Source organism: Lissotriton helveticus, chromosome 4_1 (assembly GCF_964261635.1).
Source record: "Lissotriton helveticus chromosome 4_1, aLisHel1.1, whole genome shotgun sequence".
In the NCBI taxonomy this organism is placed as follows: Eukaryota; Metazoa; Chordata; class Amphibia; order Caudata; family Salamandridae; genus Lissotriton; species Lissotriton helveticus.
The window spans coordinates 1,931,572,538-1,931,586,581 of NC_136063.1; the positions used below are offsets into that span (position 1 = coordinate 1,931,572,538).

Consider the following 14,044-nt stretch of genomic DNA (forward strand, 5'->3'; position numbering starts at 1 on the left):
TCCCCTCCCAGCCGTCTAACTTTGAAACCCCAACCCATCAGCTCAGAATACATCTGGACCCCCCCCCCCCACTCTATCTTACACTTCAGTGAAGCGCTCTCTCATCTACCTGGCATTTTATTTAATATCAAATAGCTTGTTTCGGTATGCCCTGTCCCTTACATGCCAACACTCACAATTTAAGCGGGAGCCTTTTGCGGGGATTATTACACCGAGTGCCCTGGGGCCAGAACAGGTTTGTTTGTCAGCTATGGTATTACAGAAAGGGCGGCATATGTTTTCACAGTCCTTTCTGTAATACAGATTACGCTTGTACTACATATGTGCCTATGAGATCTCATGGGGGCCTGTCCTCATTTGCATAGGGAGGGATGTGGCCCCATGCATTTGAGGGAACACTTTGCCTCATAACCCATGCCCTATTACAAACACAGATGCAGAGGGAACACAGATGCAGAGGGAAAAGGAGCTGTCGGGGAGCGCACTGCCTGTGCACCACAAAGAGGTGCCTTAAAGTTAGTGTACCCACATAAGCGACCCTTGAAAGGTGGCTAAGGTGGGAAGTGGGGACCATGAACACCCACACATACCCTGCATGCAGGTTCAGTTAATAATTACACCCTCTTGCATGGTGATCTTTGCTGTAAGTGCATCCAGGTCAAGTGCAAGTTTGTAGCTCCTATGGGCATCGTGTTGTCTGTAATAGGACACACGGGCCATGTCTGTGCCTGGCACACCCAGTTAAAAGTGCGCTTTGGACCACACCTACCAGGGCAGTGCACCCTATGCATTACATGGCCCCATGATGTTGGTAGCAACGAAAAAAATGTAGCTTTCTCCCTATAAAGATTCCTCCGCTCCATTTCAAGTTAAAATACTCAAATGTTTTTCTCTAAATGTCTTTCTTGGGTGTTCCGGTTGACATGCATGTTACCATGCATGAAAACAATTTAGGAATACTTCAAACTTAAAATGGTTATCTTTGTCCCAGAAACTCTGGCCACTGATAAACACCATTGAGTGAGTTTCAGTGATTCCTGCACCATCTTTCTCTTTTTCATGCCAGATGTCCACTCAAACCAAATCAAAATTGAATTTATTCGGTTGCAGTTAGGTGAAACCCATAAAAGTATATACAGGTCAGATAAATACATTTATCACGAATGATGAACAGATTTATAAAAACACAGTAGATTACCAGAATAAATTAACATTCATGGTTCATATTATAGATATATACAGCAAGAGGCTTAAGATACATCAATATTCGCTTATGTTACTTCTATGACGAAGACAACATTTTAAAAACTTAGCAATATTTGAAGCTAAAAAATCTAAATCCAAGAGTTGAAGAACCATGAAAGCAGGACGGCATTGGTGTTAAGCCTAAGCTTTTTAGAATAGGAACTAACCAACGCTTTCTGGGTTCAATATAACATTTACAAAAAAGGGTCAAGTGAATAAGAGATTGGGGCGAGACACCATCACAAGGGCAAAGGGAAAGCAGCTTTGACCAGTCGTTAACGGTTGGAAAGTTAACTAAACGATGGAAAATGTTAAACCTAAACTGGGTAATCAAAAATCTCTCATAAGCTGCTTAAATCCCAGTTTCGGTAAGGCTGAATAACCAGAGAAGATTGGCTCAGCAAAGAATGCTGAACCGAGATTTTATTAGCTTCAGAGGCCAGTCGAAGATCCGCTAGGTGGCATAAACACTGGGTTTTTAACGTTTTCCTTGAAAGCTCTGCTATTTGTGGAGGGTTATGGTAATATTTCTCTAAGCCCAGGTCAGATAAAAACTTCTTAGCGTATTGAAGCCAACCAGAGTTATCAAGTGCAAGACAGTCCTTTAAAATATTTTGAGTAAAAACTAACTTAGTTGATGACCAAAGGCGATGCCATAACAAGATTAGCTGCATTTTTAGTGCATTTTTATAGTGTCTGTAATATAAGGCAAACCCAATTCTAGATGACAGCTGAAGGTTGAAGTACCCTGGGGAACAGCGAGGAGAAACCTCAAGAAACTGTTCTCCACCTTTTGGAGGGATTCCGCCTGTACATAACCCCACACCCCTGCTCCGTAAATAGCAGTGCTAATACATTTTGCCTTATAGATGCGGATCAACTCACCCGGGGGACTTTTTTCTAGTCTCTGTTAGGAATTTACTATAGCCATGGTTGACTTTAAAAACAGCAATTTTCTGGCATCTATAGCTTTTGTACATGAGCCTTGATCGTCTATTATTATTCCAAGGTAGGGATGAGTAGTTGTATTCTCCTCCCTGGAATTATTAATATAGATGTCTCTCCCTTTTGTATGCTTTGGCCCAGAGTTCATAGTAAAAGTTTTTTTGATGTTCATTTTTAAGTCTAGTTTGGACATGAATGAGTTATATCTATTAAGTGAGCGTTGGAGTTCCAGGGGAGTGCGGGCAATTATCACCGCGTCATCCGCGTAGAGGAGAGAGGGGATCGGGCGATTTTGAATTTGAGGTAGGTCCTGGCACCCCTCCAACATGGCTTCTTCAAGGCCATTGGTGTAAAGATTAAAGAGGAAGGGGGCCAGGACACAGCCCTGTCTGACACCCAGCTCGACCCTAAATGGTGCAGTCAACTCTCCTCCCACTCCAAATCTCACTCTGGCCGTAGCATTTGAGTATAATTCACGAAGAAAATGTACTAGTGGAGGATCGACACCTATTGCTGTTAAAATACCCCAGAGCTTCAAATGGCCTACGCAGTCAAAAGCTGATGTTAGATCTATGTAGGCCATATACAGTCTCCAGCCTTTGGCATTTACATGTTTACCCATAAGTAAAGTCAGATTTAAAACTTGCTCGATGGTGCCCAAACCTTCCCTAAATCCATACTGGAGGTCCGATAAAATCATATTATATTCAGCCCACTGCTGTAGGCGCACTAATATAATGCGCCCCACAACTTTTCCCAAAGAGTCCAGTAATGAGATGGGACGATAACATGTTGGGCTTTGGCGATCTCCCTTCTTAAAAACTGGGACCAGAATTGATTCTGACCAAGAGTCTAACAGTCCAACTATACAGGTAGCTTCCAGTACCCTGAGTAAAATTGGGGCCCAGAGGTCCATTTTAAATTTGTAAAGGTCCACCGGGACCCCGTCAGGGCCTGGCGCCTTAACCCCTTTACTAGCGCTTAAAGCTTGCTCAACAAAAAGTCTAAAATGAGTGGGGTACAGGAAGACTTAATGCAGGTAATATTCATCCCTGAGTGACACTGAGCTGTGGACATGCGGACAGTTTCTCCGAATATTTGGCAAAAATGTGCTATCCATGACGATTCGTCAATCGTAACTTCAATTTTACTTGATTCCCTGGATCCGGACAAAAATGGGGTATTAATCACCTCGCAAAAAGTGGCACAATCATTCGTTAAGCAACTTTTATGTAGTTCCGTCCATAGCTCCTCTTTCAGTTCTTATTTATATTTATTTATTTATTTAGTGTTTTATAGAGTGCGAACCAGACCTGTCAGGGTATCAGAGCGCTTTACAGTAGTATCAGGTTGGATACAGAACAAAGGGGGGGGAGAGTCCAGGGATAAGGAAACAAATAGAAACAGTATATGGTAAAACAAACAGTCATAATATTCGTCTACTCTAAGGGATAGGAGCAAAAACGATGCAGTAAACTAGAAAAGCAGTCTCATCACCCTGAAGGATTGTTCAAAGTGCAGGGTGGGTAATATAGGGGAAGGCAGCCAAGGAATAATGCAGTGATCATAGGTAAAGTCAGGTTGAGGGGGTGATTGTAGCGTGAGCTTTAGGAGAGGAATTTGCCCATTATTAAAGATTTGGTCTCCTTTTTGAAGTGGGCTAGAGACGGCATTCTTTTAATGGTGGGTGGGAGTGAGTTCCATATTCTTGGGGCGGCCCCAGAGAAAGCCCGATTGTATGTTCTTTTTTTCTTGAAGCACGCGGGTTGGAGCAAAAGGGTTTTGACGGACCAGGAGTTTCTGATTCCTCCGGATAATACAAATTTCTGTGCGAGAAAAGCAGAGGATTTGGAATAGAGAGCTTTGTGGGTGATGCAAGCCAGTTTGAACTGGATTCTGGCCTCAAGAGGAAGCCAGTTCAGAGCTTTAAGGTGGGGTGAGATGTGGTCAAACTTCTTGGAACCAGTTAGAAGTCTGGCGGTGGCTTGAGGCAGGCTTTCAAGGGTGCTAGAGAGATCTTGGGTAGGCCTGTGAGAGTGGAGCAACCATATTCTAGTTGAGAGATGAATAAGGCCTATATAGCCGATTTTAGATCAGGCGGGTCGAGGAAAGGTTTAAAGTTTCGTAGGTAGTTCAGGTGAAATCTGGTGGTTTTGGCCATCGCGTTGATATAGCCCCGCATGTTCAGGTTGCCATCTAAGGTAAATCCTAGGGATTTAGCAGAGTCCACAATGGTAGGAGAGCAGTTTAGCGCTGTGATAGCCTTGGTCCACACTTGAATGTCTGTATTGGCGTTGGGTGGAGAGATTAAGAGGAACTCTGTTATTTTGGCGTTGGGTTTAAGCTGGTTGGATGTGAGCCAGTGGACAGTTCGTTTCAAGGCCTCATTCAGGGAATGGATATCCTCTGGAGAAGAGATATTGATGTAGAGCTGTGTGTCGTCGGCATACATGTGGTAGGAGATATTGGCAGTGCGCAGCACCTCTGAGAGTGGTTCGAGGTACAGATTGAAGAGGGTAGGGGATAAGGTTGATCCTTGGGGGATACCAACTGTGATCGGAGAGGAGGCGGATAGGTTGCCGTTGATCAGGACTCTCTGCGAGCAGCTCTGGAGGAAGGATCGGTACCAAACCAGAACGGTGCCATCCAGGCCCATCCTTAGTTTGAGGCGATTCTGGAGAATTTCATGGTTAACTGTGTCAAAAGCCGAGGATAGGTCAAGGAGTATCAAGAGACAGGTTTTGCCTTGGTCAAGGGCTTCCAGGGCATCATCCACAATGTGGAGGAGTGTGGTTTCCGTGCTGTGCCCAGGTCTGAAACCAGATTGCAAGTCATCTAGAAGGTGGAAGTTGGAGATGTGTCTGCTTAGCTGTTGCTTTACACATTTTTCCAGTACTTTAGCTAGGAGAGGGATGTTAGAGTTAGGTCTGTAATTGTCAGGGGAGGCAGGATCGAAAGTGGGTTTTTTTAGAATGGGGACCACCTGGCCGGCTTTCAGAGAGTCCGGAATTGATCCGTGTAGGAGAGAGGAGTTGATTATAGTCGTCCAAGAAGGGATGATAGCCTGAGAAACAGATGCAAGGCAGTTTGAGGGGAGAGGGTCGTTGAAGTGATTGTTGGGGCTTAAGGAGGAAAGAGTTTTTGAGATCGAGTGTTCATCATAGACATTGATGTTGGACCCTGACGCTTGGTTCCTGGGGGAGGTCTGGGAGGGCAGCGCTGAGAGGGGATGCAGAACAGGAGGGGTTTGGGAATAGGTAGCCAATATGAGTTCCTTTCCTAGGGCAGAGATTTTATCACGAAAGAAGGAGGAGAATTGCTCGCATGGGATTGTTGAAATAGGGGTTTCTTTGGTTGATTTAGCAAGTTTGTTTGATTGGTGTTTGACCAACTCGAATAATTGGTGAGGTCTATTCTTAGCATTATTCAGTTCAGCTCTGAAGAATTCTTTTTTTAAATTGATGATTTTTTTGTTGTAGGCGTTTCTGGCCAGACAGAGAAGTTTAAGATGGTCGGCGGCAGGGTGTTTTTTCCAGTTCCGTTCTGTTTGTCGGAGGGACCTCCTCTCATTGTTAAGGGAACCGTTGAACCAGGGGTTCCTGACTTTGATCTGTGTTCGTTTCAGTTGTAGCTGGGCAAGGTCATCGATTATATTGGCTATCGTTGTGGAATAATGTTCAGAGAGGTTGTCGACCGTGGTGATATGGGGGGGAGGAGGGAGGTCAGTTGCACAGCGGGCAGCCAATTTCTCGTGATCCAGGTTCATGGTGTCCCTGATCCATCTTTTGGGGATCACCGGTTGCGGTGTCCATGTCTTGTGAGTGCCAGGAAGACAAAAGGTGATAGCTTGGTGGTCAGACCAGTCGCCGGTATCTATGGAAGTTAGTTTGACCGCAGATTCCTTGGAGATGATCCAGTCTAATGCGGCCCCTTTTGAGTGAGTAGGGAGGGAGCAGGCTTGGGTAAGGGCTTGGTTGGCCAGGAAGTCTCTGATGGCGTTGACCTGCGGGTCCTTGGGGTCGTTCCAGTGCAAGTTGAAGTCGCCAAGAAAAATGTAATTGGCGTTCTGAGAGGCCTTGGCTGTGATGATTTCCATGAGGTAGTCTATGAAGGTGTCATTCTTGCCTGGGGGTGGTAAAAGATGTGCAGCCTGCACTGACGGGAGGTGTTGTTACAGACAGAAAGGGCAAGGTATTCGCCTGAATCAGTAGGTTCGGCCAGAAGTTCAGTGATAAGGAGGTTAGAGCGGTAGATGCAGGCAATGCCACCCCCTTTTTTTTGTGATTGCCTGTCCAATCTTATGATGAGATAGTTGGGCGGGTCTAGGCAGGGCGAAGCGGATTCATTTAGCCAGGATTCCATCAAGATCGCTACATCTGTGTTTAGGTTCATAATGAGATTGGCGACATCGGCAGCATGTTTTACCGCAGAGCGGCAGTTGATAAGGAGACCAGATAGAGAGGGGACGTTATGTGAATCGTGATTGGGTCCGGAGGTTGGAACTGGCGCTAGCTTACTGTTGACTATTCCCCTGCTGTATAGAGTGGCTAATCTATAAGGATTTATTGCAATCGTGCGTATGGGTTGATCAATCTTCAGATCAGAGGGACATGGGGGCTCATAGCTAATGAGGAGGTCAGCAATTTCATTCTCCAAGAGTTCCATTGTGCTAGTCGTAGCAAGGGTAGGATTGTAGGATAGGAGGAGGGCCTGTATTTCTTCCTCTGAGTGGTAACAGGGCTGCCTGTGAGGGCGAAGGTATATCAGGGGTGACCGGAATGAGTGGAGAAGGGGCTTGGAGTCGGATGTGGGGGGTGTAGGGCTCTGTGAGAGTCTGATCTTAGGGAGAGTGAGCTCGGATAGGTGCAGGAGGTTTTTGATGTCCGTAAAGGACTTGTGGATGCTCAAGGTTAATTCAGTGGCTTTGCGGTGGAGAGTTTCCAAATCCCTAAAAGAAGGGTGCTCTTGCGGGCAAGGGGTCAGCGGTGAGGGAAATGACTTGGTGGGGCGTGCAGTGGGCATAGTAGTGAGTTTACGACAACCATAGTCATGGGTTCCGGTATCCCAGCGGAAGGGAGGATTTAGGGTAGAGTGTTTGTGGAGGCTACTGATGGCTTGTGATGGTGGTCTGGTAGACGGGCTATGAGGTCTAGAGGGTAAGGCCAGGGAGGGGGTGTCAGTAGGCTTAGTGGTGTGGGTAAGTCGACAAGAGTCATGAGTTCCAGTATCCTCAGGGTCAGGAGGATTTGAGGTAGAGGGATTAGGCTTAGTAGTGTGGCTAAGACGACCAGAGACCTCAGTTCCTGTGTCCCCACGGAAGGGTGGATTTGAGGAAGAAGGTTTAGGGAGGCTACTGATGGCTTGTATAGGTGAGCAAGTAGATGGGCTAGGCGGACTAGAGGGTTGGACCAAGGGGGTGGTGACAGGATCCGTAGGAGAAGGATGGGGAGTGGAGGTAGTGGGTAGGGGCTCGCCGGTGTTGGTAGGCGCTGAATGCATAGTAAGGGGGCTCTGTCAGTCTGTGTTGGGAGCCCTGTCGAGGGTGGCTGGCGAGAGGGCAAGTTCCCTTGTAGGTTTTGGCAGGGGAAGGCACAGGGGGAGCAAGGAAGAAGGGTTTTTTTAAAGATTTGAATATGCTTTAGTACAGGTATTATAAACCAACCCACCTTCTCTTTCCTTTCCCCTTTAGGTTTAATATTTAAAGCTTCTTTTACAGATTTGGTTACAACCAAAAAGTTATCAAGGATCCCCTGGGGGGTTGATGTGTCGGCCAAACCGTCGTAATTGCTGTCATAAGTTCTTTATGACTTTTTCAGTGATCTTTGCCGGGTCAGCATGTACCCACTCAATTGAATAACCGTTTAGTCTGTTCAAGACCAGGCTTTCCTCCCCATAATAACTCGTCCAATTAGGCTTTCCTCGCATCAATGGGAGAGAAAGCATAATGGTGATAGGGAAGTGGTCACTGAAAGCACAGTCGTGAGTTGTAAAGTTTGAAATAAGAGGGAGAGGGGTTGGCCTAACGGCTAGGGCGCTCGACCTCGGACCTGGAGGAACTGGGTTCGAGTCTCGGTAACGATGCCAAACTTCCTGTGATTCTGGGCAAATCACTTAATCTCCCCGTGCCTAACAAAAATGAATGTGTGTCCTCATGTAACGTAACCGGTGCTATGTAAAGCGCTCTGATACCCGATTCGGTTCGGGTCTAGTTCGCGCTATATAAAACTCTGCAAAAAAAAAAAAAAAAAATAAGGGATGAAGCCCTGTTGGTCAAAAAAATAAAATCTATACAGCTAGAAGCTCCTCTACGGTTTAAGGTTGGAGTAAGAGGAACCGTGGGTGATATTAATTCATTGCCAAGACCAATTGTAGAATAAAGATGGTCTCGTTCAAACAAGCTCCACTTTGACAATGAGTAAAATGAGTCAAGTTGTTGTCTTTCTCATTTATTAGGCCACAGGTTATGTTGTCATTGTAGGCACACAGAGATAAGTTAAAATCGCCACCCCAAATAATGATGGTATTTTTCCCTTGGTGTTTGTTATTAAGTTCTAAAAGGAGGGAGCAAATTTCTTTCAGAGTGTCGATCAGCAGGGATTGCGGTAAGTTATTATAAAAATTGACTATCACGAGAAAGTCCAATTTGTTAATATCAAGAATGATTATCTGAAAATTAGCCTCCATTTTTAGGGGAGTAATTTCTCGGAGTGAGATTAAGTTGGAAATATAAACCACCAACCCTCCTTTTGCGCGCCCTGAAATAGACGGAATTGCAGGGGAGAAAACGGTTTTATATCCATTTAAATGGATAGGTGAAACAGCCCATGTCTCTTGAAAGCAGAGAATGCCGCAGGTCCGCGAGAAGGTAAGCCACTCGCCAAGGTTGACCTTTGAACATAGACCGGCTATGTTCCAAAAAATAATGCTGAGTGGTGCCCCTCTCGAGGATTTTATGTCACGGGGAGGGACTATTACAGGACGTCCAGATTCCTGTGAAAGAATTCCGTCACCATGGGTATCCAAGCCTAGATCTACTCTGTTTGTTATGTGAGTACTCTGTGATGAGGGGCTGTTACCAAAGTTAACTGTAGATGCAGATGCGTGTTTCTTGATTCACAAGATTCACATTCACATGTGCACTCGTGTGTGTCTTTCATAAAAAGGTAGATAAATGATTTTCTCTATACCGGTTTGGAAAAAAATGTTCAAAAAGTTTCTTAGTTTGTTAATTCCATTTAATTCTCATGAAATTATTCTTTCTCAAATATTTCAATTGTTCCAAATTATCATGATAATATATCAACTTTTCATGCTGCCCGATGCATTTCGAGCTACACAGCTCTTCCTCAGGGGACTTTTTTGTCTGGAAGAAATATATACGTTTTTTCACATAAAGGTGTACCATATAATCAAAGCAAATCTCGTTGTAATAACATTTTAACATTTCAACACATTCCCTAATACATGCAATGTCACCTTATAGCCCTTCATTTTCGTGATTTTGTGCATTATTCGTGGCTGCCTGTGGTACAATGCACGAGTGCCTGGTTATCTCGTGTCACTAACCTGAACCCTTGTTACTCTGCAATGGTCATGGAGCTGTAACGATAAATACGGCTTGTTGTAAAAGAATGGTCTGTGCCACTGTTAGCGAATTATCTCCCCCCCTAAAATCTACTGTCTGTCTCTTACCGTGTGTGTTCTTCGTTCGATTTTACTGATTTCGCTGTTGACGTGCGGCGCTCTATCCGTGTGTGCGTCTATGATCATATGTGCTCGTCACGAGGTGTGTACGCTCTGGGTGAAACGCACGACTTTCTATCTACCTTCCTCTATGCTCGCTGTTTAACCAGTCACGCGTTCTGTTGTTATGGCAAGTGACCAGCACATATAATCATAGAAGCACACACGGATAGAGCGCCGCACGCCAGCAGCGAAATCAGTAAAATCGAACGACGAACACACACGGTAAGAGACAGACAGTAGATTTTAGGGGGGGAGATAATTCGCTGACAGTGGCACAGACCATTCTTTTACAACAAGCCGCATTTATCGTTACAGCTCCATGACCATTGCAGAGTAACAAGGGTTCAGGTTAGTGACACGAGATAACCAGGCACTCGTGCATTGTACCACAGGCAGCCACGAATAATGCACAAAATCACGAAAATGAAGGGCTATAAGGTGACATTGCATGTATTAGGGAACGTGTTGAAATGTTAAAATGTTATTACAACGAGATTTGCTTTGATTATATGGTACACCTTTATGTGAAAAAACGTATATATTTCTTCCAGACAAAAAAGTCCCCTGAGGAAGAGCTGTGTAGCTCGAAATGCATCGGGCAGCATGAAAAGTTGATATATTATCATGATAATTTGGAACAATTGAAATATTTGAGAAAGAATAATTTCATGAGAATTAAATGGAATTAACAAACTAAGAAACTTTTTGAATATTTTTTTCCAAACCGGTATAGAGAAAATCATTTATCTACCTTTTTATGAAAGACACACACGAGTGCTCATGTGAATGTGAATCTTGTGAATCAAGAAACACGCATCTGCATCTATATTCAACCCCGTGGCTCAGAAGGGGATTCACATCTAGCACCAACCACATTTCCAAAACTTTATTCCAACAACCCACAATAACGAAGAAATTCGAGTGCGGAGTCACCTTTCCAATTGGTTTGAGTCTATAAAAACTCAGCACACGGACTCCTGGCACCGCCATAATGCAATTTGATGAAATATCTCATACTACAGCACAAAGAGCAGAAACACTTGCTTTCAATGAAGATGATATCAACAGAATATACTCACTGATAGAGGAATCTGAGGAAATATGTCCAGGTACCGGATCGAAAGAAGCAAACATAAAACAGTTACTGTACATGTCAAAGAAGATCATTAACCAGAAATTAAACGCAAGCAAATTAATAAAATATCACAAAGTGCAACGAATTCCACATGGGCTAAGGATATCACTCAAATCAACTTTATGCAAAAACAACGCAAGATTCACTGAGGGATGGTACGCGATACTAAATGAATGCTCCCTAGGTCTCATATTATTAATTGTGGAAGAATTGGCTAAAGTATTAGAGGAACTGACGAAAGAAATTAATCTTCTAAAAGATGATCTAAACAAAATGGTTACTAAGGAAGAATGGGATCAGATACTAATGGAAACTAACAAAAAAATAGACAAATACACTAAGGAAATAAATGACCGTAAGCTCAGAAAATTCAAAAGAGACACCACCGATTATCGCCTAGGGGAGGTATATACATGGGCAGACATTTATGCTAGAAGGAGACAACAAAGACCAAACAATGACAAATCGTCTGATGAAACATCTTCCGATGACTCCCAACAAAGGCGCAGACCTTTTGACAACAGAACAGCACGAACTGCCCCAGGAGGCAGACAAACAAACAGTACGGAACAAACAACACATACTACATCTGAAACATCCACCAGTCAGGTTGCATCTGACCAAGTACCTTTTTTAGAGAGAGGCCCTGGACCTCAAACAGAACCAGGCGGGGGAAAAAGACCAACAGTAAAAGAAACAGTGGCCCAAAACACCAGGAGCCAGAAAACTTAATAATCAACATATCCAAATACAAAATGACCACCAACGAAATACAAACTCTACAGAAAGGATCATCATATGTACCCACGTACCACTCGAACTTATTGGAGACTAAAGTGTGTTTGTACAAATTCCTCAGATCACTAAGGCTACGCCATTTCTTTTCGAACGTCATTGAGACATCCACACCAACACAAGTGAACGCACTAATGGGCCTGAGATCAAAGAGTAAATTCACTCCTCCGGTGAGTCACAAAGTATTGAATACGTATGAAAAAGTGGTGACAAAAGAAATCGAAGACATTTTCAGGAAACCCAGATCAAAACAGACCAACCTAACTCAAAAAGACAAACAAATTCTACAGAATTTGGCCAACAACCAACAAATAACAATCCGACAAGCGGATAAAGGTGGTGCTCTCATCATAATGGACACAGAGTATTACGAACAGGAAGTGGACATGCACGTCCAAGATCAAGACACGTACATGAGGATGGAAACAGATCCCATCAAAGAATTTGAAAGAATTTTATCCAACATCATTGAAAATGCAATAGTAAAGGGTGTGATAGGCCAGAAGGAAAAAGACTACCACCTGAAAGCAAATCCCTCAACACCGTATATCTACATGATACCAAAAATCCATAAACACCCCACAAAGCCGCCACTTCGACCAATAGTGTCCACCGTGGGATCTATACACAAGCCGATTGGAAAGTTTATTGATAGAGACCTACAGAACATTGTCCAAAAATCCACCACATACATCAAGGATACAACCCACTTTTTAAACATTCTTGAACAACACAAAACTAATTACACCAAGGAGATGATCATGGCCACAGTAGATGTGAAGTCTTTGTACACTTCCATACCGCACAACCTGGGTATGACTGCTGTTGAAAGTTTTTTGGTGAATGAAGAGAAAAGTGAGGACCTGAAAGTATTCATAATGGAACGTATCCATTTTACTCTATTCCATAGCTATTTTGTGTGGAAAGACAAGTTCTATGTCCAATCTTCTGGAACCTCGATGGGCAATTGTGCGGCGCCCACGTACGCCAACACGTTTATGCACAGATTTGAACTTGATCACATATTGAACCAACAGGTATGGCAAAACAATTTAATTCTTTACAAACGGTATATCGATGATATATTTGTATTATGGAAGGGAACAACACACACCTTACAAGAAGCCTTGCAGCAACTCAATGACATTAACGAAATAATTCAATTCACCTTTTCCAATAACAAAGAAGAAATATCCTTCTTGGATGTAGCAATATCAAATCACGAAGGAGAGCTAACCACCAGTGTATTTACAAAGACCACAGACAGAAATAATCTATTACATTACAGAAGCTTCCATCAGCCATCATTAAAAAAGCACCTACCATTTTCACAACTGGTCAGAATCAAAAGAATAGCATCAACAGAAGCTTTGTACAACAAACACAAACAGGAAACTTTACTCAAATTAAAAAACAGAGGATATCCCGAATCCATTCTGGAAGCCGCTGCAGAAAGAGCAGACAAACTACAAAGACAACATTTGCTATCTACACACATAAAACCTGAAAAACAAAGAACGGTATTCGTGTCTAAATTCTCGACTAGAAGCTTTTCTATCAAAAAAACAATCACAAAACACTGGCCACTACTGGCACTCGAGGAAGATTTTAAAGGGTCATTTACAAAACCTCCTATATTTGCATATGAGAGGACAAAAAACCTCAAAGAACTGATCAAAAAACCAAAACACAAGGAAACAGAGACATACAAAGGAACCACACCTTGCTACAATTGTGGGAATCGCTCAGCAATTATCAAAGGGAATACTATCAACCATCCCACCATGGGAACACCAGTTAAACTAAAAGTATCAGGCACATGTGACAGCAGCAATGTTGTATATATGTTGAGATGCCCGTGCGGTTTATCATATGTGGGGAAAACCCAGAGGAAAATCAAAACCAGACTGGTAGAACATAAAAGTAATATCAGACTAAAAAATCAGAAATCCACTGTGGCAACACATTTCAACGAAGCAAAACATAACCTTTCTCAACTAAAATTCTGCATCCTAGAGACAGTCGCAATTTTGCCGGGAAGAGGCAACAACAATCATTTATTGAGGAGGGAGACATTCTGGATTAATTTTCTTTGTACTCTACACCCGAAAGGGTTAAACGAACGGATTGAACTTAGTTGCTTCTTGTAACTTTTAGTATCGTTTTGAGACATGCAGT

At 43.4% G+C, this 14,044-nt stretch overlaps 1 protein-coding gene across 1 annotated transcript in view; it reads left to right on the top strand.

Moving 5' to 3' along the window:
• MCF2 (MCF.2 cell line derived transforming sequence) overlaps positions 1-14,044 on the top strand; it is a 1,062,111-nt gene that overhangs the window by 799,226 nt on the left and 248,841 nt on the right. The gene's annotated exons all lie outside the window — the stretch shown is intronic.